At 39.7% G+C, this 12,501-nt stretch overlaps 1 non-coding gene across 1 annotated transcript; it reads left to right on the top strand.

Moving 5' to 3' along the window:
• Window positions 1–11,510: 11,510 nt before the first annotated feature.
• On the top strand, window positions 11,511–11,628 carry LOC112103781. The gene has a single exon (XR_002907859.1). It is a non-coding gene; the product is annotated as a U5 spliceosomal RNA (small nuclear RNA).
• The last annotated feature ends 873 nt before the right edge of the window (window positions 11,629–12,501 follow it).

The following is a 12,501-nucleotide window of genomic DNA, read 5'->3' as shown; positions in this document are numbered from 1 at the left end:
TTTGCGGATACAGACTAACACGGCTGCTACTCTGAAACGTATATTCAGTAAATTGAACCAACAAACCCCCTAAGTATCTGATGCATTGCTAACTCCACACATTATGGGACAGTGATAGCTGCACCATAGTTAAAGACTGTAACATGGTTTCAGTTTAAAGCAGAACATCCAATCCTCCATAAAATCCACATAAATAATGTGAGGTAGTTTTCAGTGTAAACTGTATCCTTTTGTCTTGAAGTTCACAAGGCACAACCCTGCCACACAAATAACCTATTTTAAAAAACTTTATCTACTAACAAAAGGGAATTATAGAGGTTTAAAATCTTTAATTTCCAAATTCCAAAGAATATAACTATTTAAAAATGTCTTTTCTCGTAGCTTTGTAACATCTGGGTATCTTCAAACATTAGCAAAATCACACAAACTAAATGTATAAACTATTCAAAGTTACAAGAGTGCTGATTATAACTGCTGCTTAATTAAAATGAAGAATTAGCACTTTTTCTAACAAAAAAGTAAAAAGATAACTCCTTATTATCTACCGAGACTTCAGTGGAGTTAAACCTGGAATTAATTTGGCCAAATACCTTCAACTAACCAATGAATTATTTTCAGCATTCTAGTGCTGATCTTGTGTAATAGCAGCTTAGTTTGTAATCATGGCAGTAAATCTTCTCTTCTGCAATGAGATAAATGTACAGATATTACTATTTGTAGTTCAGTAGTGCATAAGAGTCTCAGTTATAGACTAGGACCTCACTGTGCTAGGCGCTGTACAAAGAGACAACAGTATAATCTCTGCCCCAAAGACCTTATAATTGATGTAGTGCGTTACCGTTGCAAAAAGTTAAAGCAGCCTTTCACAACCCATGATTGAGACCAAGATGTACAATTTCCATTTAAATTAATAGGAGTTCTGTGCTTCAATCCCTAAGGTGACTTTGAAAGTCTCAGGCTATGTCTACACTAGAAATGTAAGTCGACCTATATTTGGTCCACTTACAGCCACTGCGGTTATTACTATGGTGGTGCATGTCCACACCACTCTCCTTGGGTCAGTGGAGCGCATCCTCACCAGGAACGACCTAAGAAGGGCAGTGCGGGGAGCTGAGACCACGGTCTCTCAGCTTCACTGGCAACTCCCTTCTGGGAGCCCAGCTGCCCCACAGGCTACCGGAGGACTGCCCCCTGCCACTTGCTCCACACTGGCAGCAGGGGAAGCCACTCAGGTCTTCTCCCCTCCCCGTTCCCCGCCAGGAGCCAGGGGAAGCCGCCCCGGGCTTCTTGTCCCCTGGGAGCAGGGTCCAGCTGTCCTGGCTTCTTGGCTCCCATACCAGGAGCCAGGCAGCCTTGTCAATTTCACAGCTCACTAAGCCATGAAATTGACAACATTGCCCAGCTCCCAGCGGGGTGTGGGGGTGTGGAATGGCGGCGCCGGGGCTTATCACCCGCTCTCGGATGGGAATGGGATCCAAAGCTGCTGGGGGTTCTCGTCCTGGCTCCAAGTGGGGTCTGAAGCTACCAGGAGCTGGGTGCAGCCACCCAGCTCTCCAGGAGAGCGGGTGGCAGCTGGGCTCTAGTTGCCCAGCTTTCTTGTCAATTTCACAGCTCCTGCAAGGACGGCTGTAGTGTAGACACTGATATAATTAGGTTAACATAAGCTGCATTATGTCGACCTAACTGTGTAGTGTAGACCAGCCCTCAGCCTACGTATGTATAAGTAGCTGGCCAGAAACTGACTTTTAATGTTGAGTGAATTTAGTGCTCAGGAAAGACAGGATAGGAACAATACTGTCCTAAGTACAGGCAGAACACACAGGTAATGTACAAGTTCCCCTCACAATGCATCCAATTTCCTGGTCTTTATCACCCATTGCTTCTCGCATTCTTGGGCATCTCTTGAACAGAGACTACCAAGTCTTCAGATGTGTTAAAAATAGAGCTGTCAATTAATCACAGTTAACTCAAGTGATTAACTCAAAACAAATTAACCCAATTTAAAAAATGTATTGTGATTAATCGCAGTTTTAATCTCAGTGTTAAACAATAATAGAATATCAATCGAAATTTATTATAAATATTTTTGGATGTTTTTCTACATTTTCAAATATATTGATTTCAATTACAAAACAGAATACAAAGTATACTGTGTCACTTTATACTATTATTTTTATTACAAATATTTGCACTGTAAAAAAGATAAACAAAAGAAACAGTATTTTTCATTTTGCCTCATACAAGTACTGTAGTGTGATCTCTTTATCATGAAAGTGCAACTTGCAAATGTAGATTCTTTTTGTTACATAACTTCACTCAAAAACAAGACAGTGTAAAATTAGAACCTACAAGTCCATTCAGTCCTACTTCTTGTTTAGCCAATTGCTAAGACAAACAAGTTTGTTTACATTTATGAGAGATAATGCCTCCTCCTTCTTATTTTCATGCCAGATTTGCTAAACATTTGTATCCCCTTCATGCTTTGGCATCTATTCCAGAGGACATGCTTCCATGCTGATGATGCTCATTAAAAAAATAACATGTTAATTAAATTTGTGATTGAACTCCTTGGGGGAGAATTGTACATTTCCTGCTCTGTGATTTTACCAGCATTCTGCCATATATTTCATGTTATAGCAGTCTTGGATGATGACCCAGCACATGTTGTTCAATTTAAGAACACTTTCACAGCACATTTGAAAAATGTGAAGAAGATACCAATGTGAGATTTCTAAAGATATCTACAAAACTCAACTCAAGGTTTAAGAATCAGAAATGCTTTCCAAAATCTGATAGAGATGAGATGTGGAACATGCTGTCAGAAGTCTTAAAAGAACCACCAAAAAAGAAAATCAACCTTCTGCTGGTGGCATCTGACTCAGATGATGAAAATTAACATGTGTCAGTCTGCGTTGCTTCAGATTGCTATCGAGCAGAACCCATCACCAACATAGAAACGTGTCTTCTGGAATGGTGGTTGAACATGAAGGGATATGTAAATGTTAGCATATCTGGCACGTAAATGCCTTGCAATGCCAGCTACAAAAATGCCATTTGAACACCTGTTCTCACTTTCAGGTGATAGTGTAAATAAGAAGTGGGCAGCATTATCTCCCATAAATGTAAACAAACTTATTTGTCTTAGCGATTGGCTGAACAAGAAGTAGGACTGACTGGACTTGTAGGCTCTGAAGTTTTACATTGTTTTGTTTTTGAGTGCAGTTGTGTAAAAACAAATAAATTCTACATTTGTAAATTGCACTTTCATGATAAACAGATTACACTACAGTACTTGTCTGAGGTGAATTGAAAAATACTATTTTATCTTTTTTACAGTGCAAATATTTGTAATAAAAATAATATAAAGTGAGGACTTTACACTTTGTATTTTGTGTTGTAATTGAAATCAATATATTTGAAAATGTAGAAAACATCCAAAATATTTAAATAAGTAGTATTCTATTATTAACAGTGCGATTAAAACTCCAATTAATCGCAATTAATTTTGTTTAAAATCATTTGACACCTCTAGTTAAGAACATTGCACATCTTTATTTTTAATACTCTAATTTATTTAATTTTTGATAACCCTCAAGGGCAGCAGCACTAAATGGCTCCTGAGAAGGTTCTGAATGCTCTATCTCCCCATGGTCTTCTCTGCAGCATGGCTGACACAATCTCAGAGACAAAGTGACAGTTAACTTCATTAATCTCAATTCAAGATGTAATATGCTGGGAACAGTTTCAGGGGAGGGGGGGTTAAGATGCTCTTGTTTCTTGGCCTGCATGGCAAGCACAGCCTTGATTATCTTTTATGGGGATGTGCAGTGAATGCAATTACACTAACAGCTGTTCAATATTTGATGAGTAGCAGCCAAAGGTAGCCATGCAGGTCAAGACAGTGTAGAGCTGAGAAGATAGGATGTGTACTTGCAAATGTTACTTATTCTCCCTTAGTTTAAATTACTTTTAATGAAATATTTAACAGCAGATTTGAAAAATGACCCTTGAGACTTCACATTTCACAGAGAACCTGAAGTTTAAGTAAATTAATTGGTAACATTTTCATTTGTCCAGTTTTTGCTCTGAGACTAAAGCTCTTTTTATCACTTACAATGGAGAATTATGTTAGTAATATATACTCAACTCATTTTCCCCTTACAACAAACAGCAGTTATTTATTTTGTCTTTCACCTCATTAGAGTTAAGAGCTCTCTCTGTTTAGACTCCATTTTAGAAAAATGCACATACATTTTCACGCATCTCCAAGAACTGCCCTCCAGTTGGAGAAACAGTGGGAAGAATTTTGCATAAACCACTTGGCAAATTCTAAATAGATTTTTGCCTTGTGCTGAACATACACCTGTTTTAATAACCTTTCATGAACGATTGTGAAAGCAAAATTTTGCCTGTCCAGAAGTTAGCAAAAAAATTATGTATTTGTTAAACCACAAAATGAAATTCACTTCCTCTTGAACTTAAACTTGTTTCAAGCAGAAATATTGAAGTTTAAAACCCATGAAAATCAAGGAGCAGAAACCATGTAACTTGATGACCAATCACATAGCTCAAATAGTTCTGGATATCTAATACCGTAAGTAATTATTAATGGCAGTTCCTGAACAATCAAAACTGAATAAATGTTCATAAAAAGCATTCAACAAACAATTTCAATTAAGTTAATAAATTATTAGACAATTCACAAACAGGAAAAAATGGCTAAATTAGCCAATAGATTGAGCGCAATGAATAAGTAATCAGTTCTAGTCTCAACTGATCAGATCAGCTATTTTTTAATTTCCTTCGAGGATGAATAAACATTTAAGGCTGCTTGTATGCCGAATTGATTAGCTCAAGCCATTGGCATTTGTTACCAGTCAGCATCCAATTCAAGACCATGGTGACCAAAAATCATTTAATATTTTTTAGAACTACTTAAATGGCTGATAGCACCCGATATGTATTGCTGACTATACCAAAATATACACTCTTTGGATGAGATTTTCCAAAACACCAAAGGGCATTAGGAGTTGAAAATTTCCTCTCCACTCCCTCACCCCTCCCATAGAGACTATCAGCAGAGTAGTTCACTGGAGGGTCCCATCTGTGGAACTCATTCCTTCTGGGCAGTCTTCCAGAGCCTGAATCTGTCATCCTTCAAACTGGAGTGGCAGAAGTTTTTTTGGTGTGCACATTTATATAACCAAACAATTTAGAAACTGGACAATCACTTGGTTAGGTCAGAGCTGTTTGTTCTGGCAGTTGTGGGTAGTTTATGTGCCCAGTTACCATTGTGATAGGACACAAAAACAAGCTCTCTTTCTTTCAGAAAGTGGCCTCTACTTTGGGATACCAAATGTCGAAAGAATAATGGAATCCGTTCACAATCTATCCAGTGTATTATTTAACTGAGTCTAGTAAATTTTGAATAATTAAATCACAGGAAATTGGGAATGCAGAGTGAGTGGAAAGACGCTAGTTCATTGATCAAATTCAATGTGCACTTTTTGGCCTAGCTTACAAAGACCTTACACTCAATTTGATGACGTTTTCTGTGTGTAACACAATAGTCTTTGAACATGGATTCAATCATTGTAAAAATTACAGGGAATGTTCTAGCCATCAGTGGGGAAAATCAGAAAATCAAAAGAGGGGAAATGGGGTACCCTCCCAGCCAGATAGCACAGCCATAGCTTCGAACACCTCTGCAATTGTCTAGAGATCAAACAATTGGTGGTGGCAAGGGTTAAAATCTTCCAGCATAACAATACCCCTGCTCATCCTCCCTATGGAGTTTAACATGTTGACATCCTGAATGACGTCTGCCAGACAAATAATAATGAGAGTGGGAAGGCACACGGGGAATGGGGACATGTACTATCCTTGGTGGGGGAAATTGGGGAACCGTATGTGGGGAGGGGGGCACACAGAGCCCCTAGCATGGGGAAGGAAAAAATGCACACAGAACCCAAGGCATGAGGGAGAAGAGAGGACAGTAGTGCAGGGGGAGGATAGAATGGGGTCACACAGAACCCCTAGTGGGTGGAGGAGATAAGGGGAACCTAATGGAGTATGGGGCAGAGCTAACTGGCATGAGGGAGAATAGGGGACCCTGGTATAGGAGGAGGGAGAATGTGGGCCACACAGAACTCCAGGGTGGCGGGGCAACCAAGGGGAGTTTCCGGGAGTCCCTGAAATAGAAGGGGTTGGGACGGTGGCAGACAGGGAGCTTGTTGGGTGGAATGGAATGATACAAGGAGCCCCTGCTGTGTGCAATAAGCTTGGCCTACTTAAACTACCATGTGTCAGAGTGCCCTTCCCCCCGCCCCTCTGAGTCTGTAGTTTTTATTCAGAAAAATGTGGAAGAGCACGCAAGTCTGGAAAACCATATTTAAGGTCAGATAATGGATTGGCATCCACACGATTGGAATTGTACCAGAAATTACTTCTTAAATAGTCTCTGTATGATATACACAAAGGAATTCAGAGGAAATTTGGTCTTGTAGGTAAGGCACTGGACTAGAAAATGGATCTGGGTTCAATTCTAAACTCTGTCATATATGCCCTGTATAACCTTTGGAAAATCATTTTATCCCTGCCTCAGTTCCTCATCTGTAAAATACTCCCTTTCTCCTACCCTTTGTTTGTCTTGCATATTCATAGTGGAAGGTCTCCGGGACAGGGCATTTCCTTGGTCTGTACCGTGCCTAGCATAATGGGTCCTGATCATGTTTGGGTGCTCTAGATGCTATTGTAATGTAAAAGAGATACTGAAGAAGCAGAAACTATCTAGCATATTATTCAGTAATTTCATTTCACATTTTTCTCCTTTTTTCGGAGACTGAATGTGTAATGGAATATATGCTTGTGAAGGCCTACAGACCTACACTGAGCCCAGGAACCTAGGTTAAAATGTGTAGAGAGCAGTCACATCCGCTAAATAAAAGCATGCAAAAACACAAAAAAATCATGAAATGAAACAGACAAGAGGCTACAGAAAAGAACTACTGGCTTACTCTTTAAAAGGCTGTTGAGTCTGTGAGGTGCGGAAGCTGACTGTGTGCAAGACGATAAAACCAGCACCAAAGATAATAAGGACAAGGGAGCATACTGAAATTTGAAGGATTCTATCTTTTCTGAAATCTTACACTGCAAGGGGGCACAGTATGGTCTTTCTTGCTTCTTGTAATGAATATATACAATACAGGCGGTTTGTAACATATGTCTGTATTCAAACTCCTTCAGTTTGTATTTGTGTCAGAACAACTTTCTGTGATACATAGTGCAAAGGACAGATAGTAGCAATGGTCTCTCAGAGTGTAGCTTCATTATTGCATTTTTGAGTTAATCCTTACTTGACCTGGAAGGGTGATATTCAACCTCAAAGGTTTTGGTCTGCAAACACAAGCTCATACAATGAAAATAAGAACTGCAAGATGTGGAATTGTTCTGAGTCATAACCAAAATTTCTCAGGAGTTTGAGAAAAGTTTTTCTAATTTTGAGTTATTTAATTATGGAAATGTGTCATGAGCTCTTGCCTCTGATCTCAGATGAAAAATGAAGTAAATCCTACACTTTAAGAAAAAAAAATTCCAAGCAAAATGGGTATTTATTTGTACAGTAGAACCTCAGACTTAGACATCTTGGGAATGGAGGTTGTCTGTAACTCTGAAATGTTCATAACTCTGAACAAAGTGCAGTTCAGGCTCCAGTTCCAGCAGCTGTCACTCCAAGCCAAGTTCCAGCAGCAGCAGAACTCCCTCCTAAGTGCTAGCAGCTTCCTTGCAGGCAGCTTCTTTTCCTGGGTCAGACTGCAACCATGTCCCCCTTCCGGCTGGGAGAGGAGGGGTGAAAACAGTGCCCCCTCCTATCCAGGGGAGAAGGAGAGGGGTGAAAGCAGCACAGACCCCAGTGCTGCTCGTGCTCTGCCAGTTGCCTTGGGCTGACAGCCCCAGCATCTTCACTCCTAGATGTAAGTGGCTTCCCCACGTGTGCGGGTGGTGATGGGGACAGGCAGCCCACATGTGGCTACCTTTAAAATGCAATATATATAGGCACAGTACAGCACAGTACAGTATTTGCTTTTTTTTTTTTTTGGTCTTTGCTGCTGCCTGATTGGTTACTTCCGGTTTCACATGATGTCCAGTTGACTGGTCAGTCCGTAACTCTGGTATTTGTATCTTTGAGGTTCTACTGTGTCTACAGTACAATACAGCACAATTCATTCCCTTTTTTCACTGTGACGGGGTGGACTAGGTCCAGAGGCCCTCTGCTGGAGACCTTGCAGCCCTGCCTCACCCCGCCCCAGAAAAGAACAGAGGAGAAGTCCTACAGGCAGCCTACAGGGGCTGCTGGAGCGACCAATCAGGGGCCAGAAGGGCCCTATAAAAGGAAGCAGCAGAGGCAGAGCAGTCAGTTACTGCCTGGAGCTTGAAGAGGGTGGACCGGGTGCCTGGCTGGTTGGAAGAGCAGCAGGCCTGCAGACAGTTTACTACAGGCAGGACTGAGCAGAGGGAAGGCTGCCAAAGACCAGGTGCCTGGCTGGCTGGAAGATTAGCAGGACATGGACAGATCAATGCGGACAGGCTGAGCCGAGAACCCAGCCAAACCAGAGAGTACTGTGATGGACCCTGCTTGTCTGGTTGAAGACCGAGCCCAAGAAAGGCTGCTGAAAGGATACTAACTGAGGGTACCGAGATGGGCCCCTGTTGGGCTGTTAAAGAAGGCAGTGCCTCTGGGAAGGAAGCCTTGGTGCTACAGCCCCATACCAGGGCTGAAAGAAAGAACTAGAGACTGTATAGTCCAGAAGGGGGGATAGTGTGACTCCACCAGAGGACTGAGTCACCGAAGACCCACCAAACAGCCATTGGCCATGGGGGTGCTCACGAGAGGCAGGTGCCACCCTATTGTAAGAACTCAAAGAAAAGCAAGCTCACACCCAACCAGAAGGAGGGTGTTCATGAAAGGTAGGCGCCACTCTGTTTCAAAACGAAGTGACTGCAGGCACTTTTCAGCCATAAGGGGATGCTCATGGGAGATGGTTGTTGACTCAGTTACATTCACATTACTAGGTTTTTATTTTATTTTATTTTGGTTTTTTTACTATTAGCCAGTAAAGTTCAAAAGATTCTGATACTTATTTGAACCTATTCAAATAAACAGATCTGGGCTTGGAAATTCACGTGGTAAGGCTTTTGAGTAAGGTTTCTACTGTTTTTCTATTCCAGTTGGCCTATAACACCACAGAGAGGATTTCTCATGGTATTTTGGGTGCTGCATTACCAATTCCAGTTTAGCCTAGAAATTCAAAGGTTCATAAAGTAATTAACTAACCAAAAAATAGGAATGATAGAGGTGGTCAAATAATATTCATGCAAAACTTATTTGAATGTGCTATGTTTTAAAATACACAAGAGTATTTCTTTACTGTTCACCCATCTTATTAAGGTGGGCAAAGAAATCAAGACAATCATTTATTTGAACTAAAATGGCTTATGGTCTATGGACCCAGCTTTAGTTAGGAATCAGCTTGTTTGGGACAAAGGCTCAATTTAAGTATTGTAAGCATCTGAAGTTTGAAAAAACGTAAGAAAACTACAAGTTTCTGAATAAGTATAATCTTAAACGTGATAACATCCAAAGGAACTTGTTTAGATGTACACAATCTATGACATACGCAGGCAAACTGGCTATTGCAGGATCTCTCAATAACAAGGAGACAGAGTTGTTGTAAATAATATAAAGGGCATTCTTTATTTAGGCTACTGGACTTGAAGTTCTCCCTGGCTCTATATCACCCAGACTAACTGCAATTAAACAGCCCCTTAGCCCTAGCCCAAGTCAGCTGGCATGGCCAGCCACAGGTTTTTAATTGCAGTGTAGACCTAGACCTATAGTAATACATGTCTTGGTAAAAACTACATAATTTCTTAAGATCTTGGAGCTCCCTGTAAACAGGGATCTCTCCTCACAATCTTTAAAACAGTCAAAGGGTAGCAATTTGAACTGATCATATTCTTCTCCCCTTCTTTATGTATTAATAATCAGGCTTTCCAACAAGGCTATATCCTTAAACCGTCAACTCCACTAATTGTCTGGCACTGTTTTGAAGAACAGGTTATACCATGTGTTCCTGCATTATTTAAATTAACTCAACAAGCTTTTCTTCCATCTAATTTCTGGGCTCTGGCCAACCCACTAAAAACTGGATGAAACTGGTCAATTTTATCTTTTTAAAAAAATACAGAGAACAAACACATACTCTGTATCTGGACTACTTTCTTTGTCCTGTAAAACCTTATAATGCAAATTATATCAAATTGTTATCAAATAAGTGTTTAATTTTTCATGCCAGCAACAATTATCCTTAAACATTAACTTTCTTATAAATCAGTTTTGCAAAAGTTACCCAATGTAGATAGATTGAGCAGAGTAAAACAAAGTAATAGTGGAATTCCATCTACATTCAGTGATCTGGGATAGATCAAATCTTTTTGTATGTCCTAATGGCTAAAGGTCAAGTTGCAGTCCTTGCTGGTTCATTTCTGGAGCTATTGAAGTCTGATTCTTCTGCTACTGTGGACGGGAGTGGCTGTTATACTAGCTTTGCAGCAAACAGATTAGCTTACTTAGAATGTGTTTTTTAGAAAGGCCCAACTCAAATTTATTTCATGGTGATTCTCAGAGCAATTTGGTATTTTCCATTTTAACAAGAGCTATGATTGCTACTCTTAACAATTATCTACATTCAGAAAGAGAAACAGCTGTAGGAATGACTCAGCTCAGACTATTATGCATGTAATAATTAGGTTTTCAGCCCTTATTATGGGGGGAGATAAAAACATATCTTGCAACTTTAAGAACCACTGTCAATAAGCAATATTTTGATGCATAATCACTCCATTTGATTGACATTGCTTTTTGTTGGTGCAGAAATGCATGTAAAATTCATATGAAGCTGTCAAAGAAATTCAACATTTTATACTATAAAGCATAGAATATATATTCAAAATTGCTTCGTGTGTTCCAGCAAGCAGCACGCGTAAGTTCATCATTGGCAGTTAAAACAGGTAGGAGTTCTCACTTCAAGTCTACAAAAGTTTTCCAGTTTGAAGAGTTGGAATATCTCTTAAGTAGTGAGATTTTTAAACTTAGTCTCTCCATCCCCCATTATTTGCTTTACTCTCCCTTTCCTTTGGGAATATGGCTGCAAAGAAGGGAAAGGATCTGACTGAGCAAAATAATTTTCCATTGTGCAAAAGACCAGGGAAACTGCAAGACACCCCTGAAAAAAAAACATATTTGCATCCTGGAAATTGAGCTGTGCAAGAACTGGAATTTCTGTTTTGCAGAATATTCCACAATTTCAAGATTTATTTAATTCCAAATTGGAATAAAAACAAAAATTTGAAATTTACCACTGAACAATGTTTTAAAAAAAATGTTGTCTGTAGAAGTGGTTTGTTTCAATTTTGTCTTTTTTTTTTTTTTTTTAATAAAAATGAAGATTGAAATCTGGTTTCTCTTCAGATCGTATAAATCTTTCGCCTTTTACTAAAGATTTCCATTCCAAAACCACCAAAATGGATTTTTCAACCTTGTTAAACCCCATATTAATTTTTATGCAGTGTTATTGTCTCCATGTTGGTCCCAGGATATTAGAGACAAAGTGGGTGAGGTAATATCTTTTATTGGATCAATTTAATATTCAATTGTCGATCAATGAAATTTTGTTGAAACATGTTCCCTTGGAAAGTTTCTGTTTCAATTAACTGTTGTTTTTGGATGGGAAACATTCCATCAGAAAATTTTTGACCAGCTCAACCTGGAAGCTAGATGGATTCTGTCTGCGGGCAGAAAGATCCAATGAGGGTGGAGAAACACTTTGTTATTAATAAGCTTATTCCCCTTCCAGATTCTACATTAAATGAATCACTAATATGATTCCTGAATCAGGAATCAAGAAAGTAAAGCTACCACCTTTGTTCAAAATTTACTTATTGTAAGAGGTACCAGACTAACATCCCTGGAAAACAAAATTCTCTATACATAGAATAACCAGCAAATGGAGTGTAACTTTTTACATCATCATCACACCATGACAATGTGCCACAACTCCGATCTAGAGAGCCACTTCTGGGAGTGAGAAAAATTTAGACTCCCTGCCCACTGGCTCCTCAATACCTCTGCCAGCAATGTCAAGAATAGCACCAATTAGCAGCAGTTCTAGTGGGGGTTTGTGTGTGACGATGCTTAGGAACTGAGCTGATAAAAAGGCTGAGTTTAGAATGTACATAATTGCACATAATATTAATAGTCACAGAAGCTGACACGGCTGGAAGCCAATAGTAGGAACTGTGAGCACATTTACAGCTTTCTTATGTAGCACTTGAAACTCATGTTGTCTTGGAGACCTACTGCTACATCCAGGATTACAACTTAGTTCTTCCACTACTTAGTGCCTCTCTATGCTGACACAGTAATGAGTGACACTGAAATTT

The sequence above is a fragment of the Terrapene carolina genome, unplaced genomic scaffold, assembly GCF_002925995.2.
Source record: "Terrapene carolina triunguis isolate 2854851 unplaced genomic scaffold, T_m_triunguis-2.0 Scaffold232, whole genome shotgun sequence".
NCBI lineage: Eukaryota > Metazoa > Chordata > Testudines > Emydidae > Terrapene > Terrapene triunguis.
This window is presented reverse-complemented; position numbering and strand designations above follow the sequence as displayed.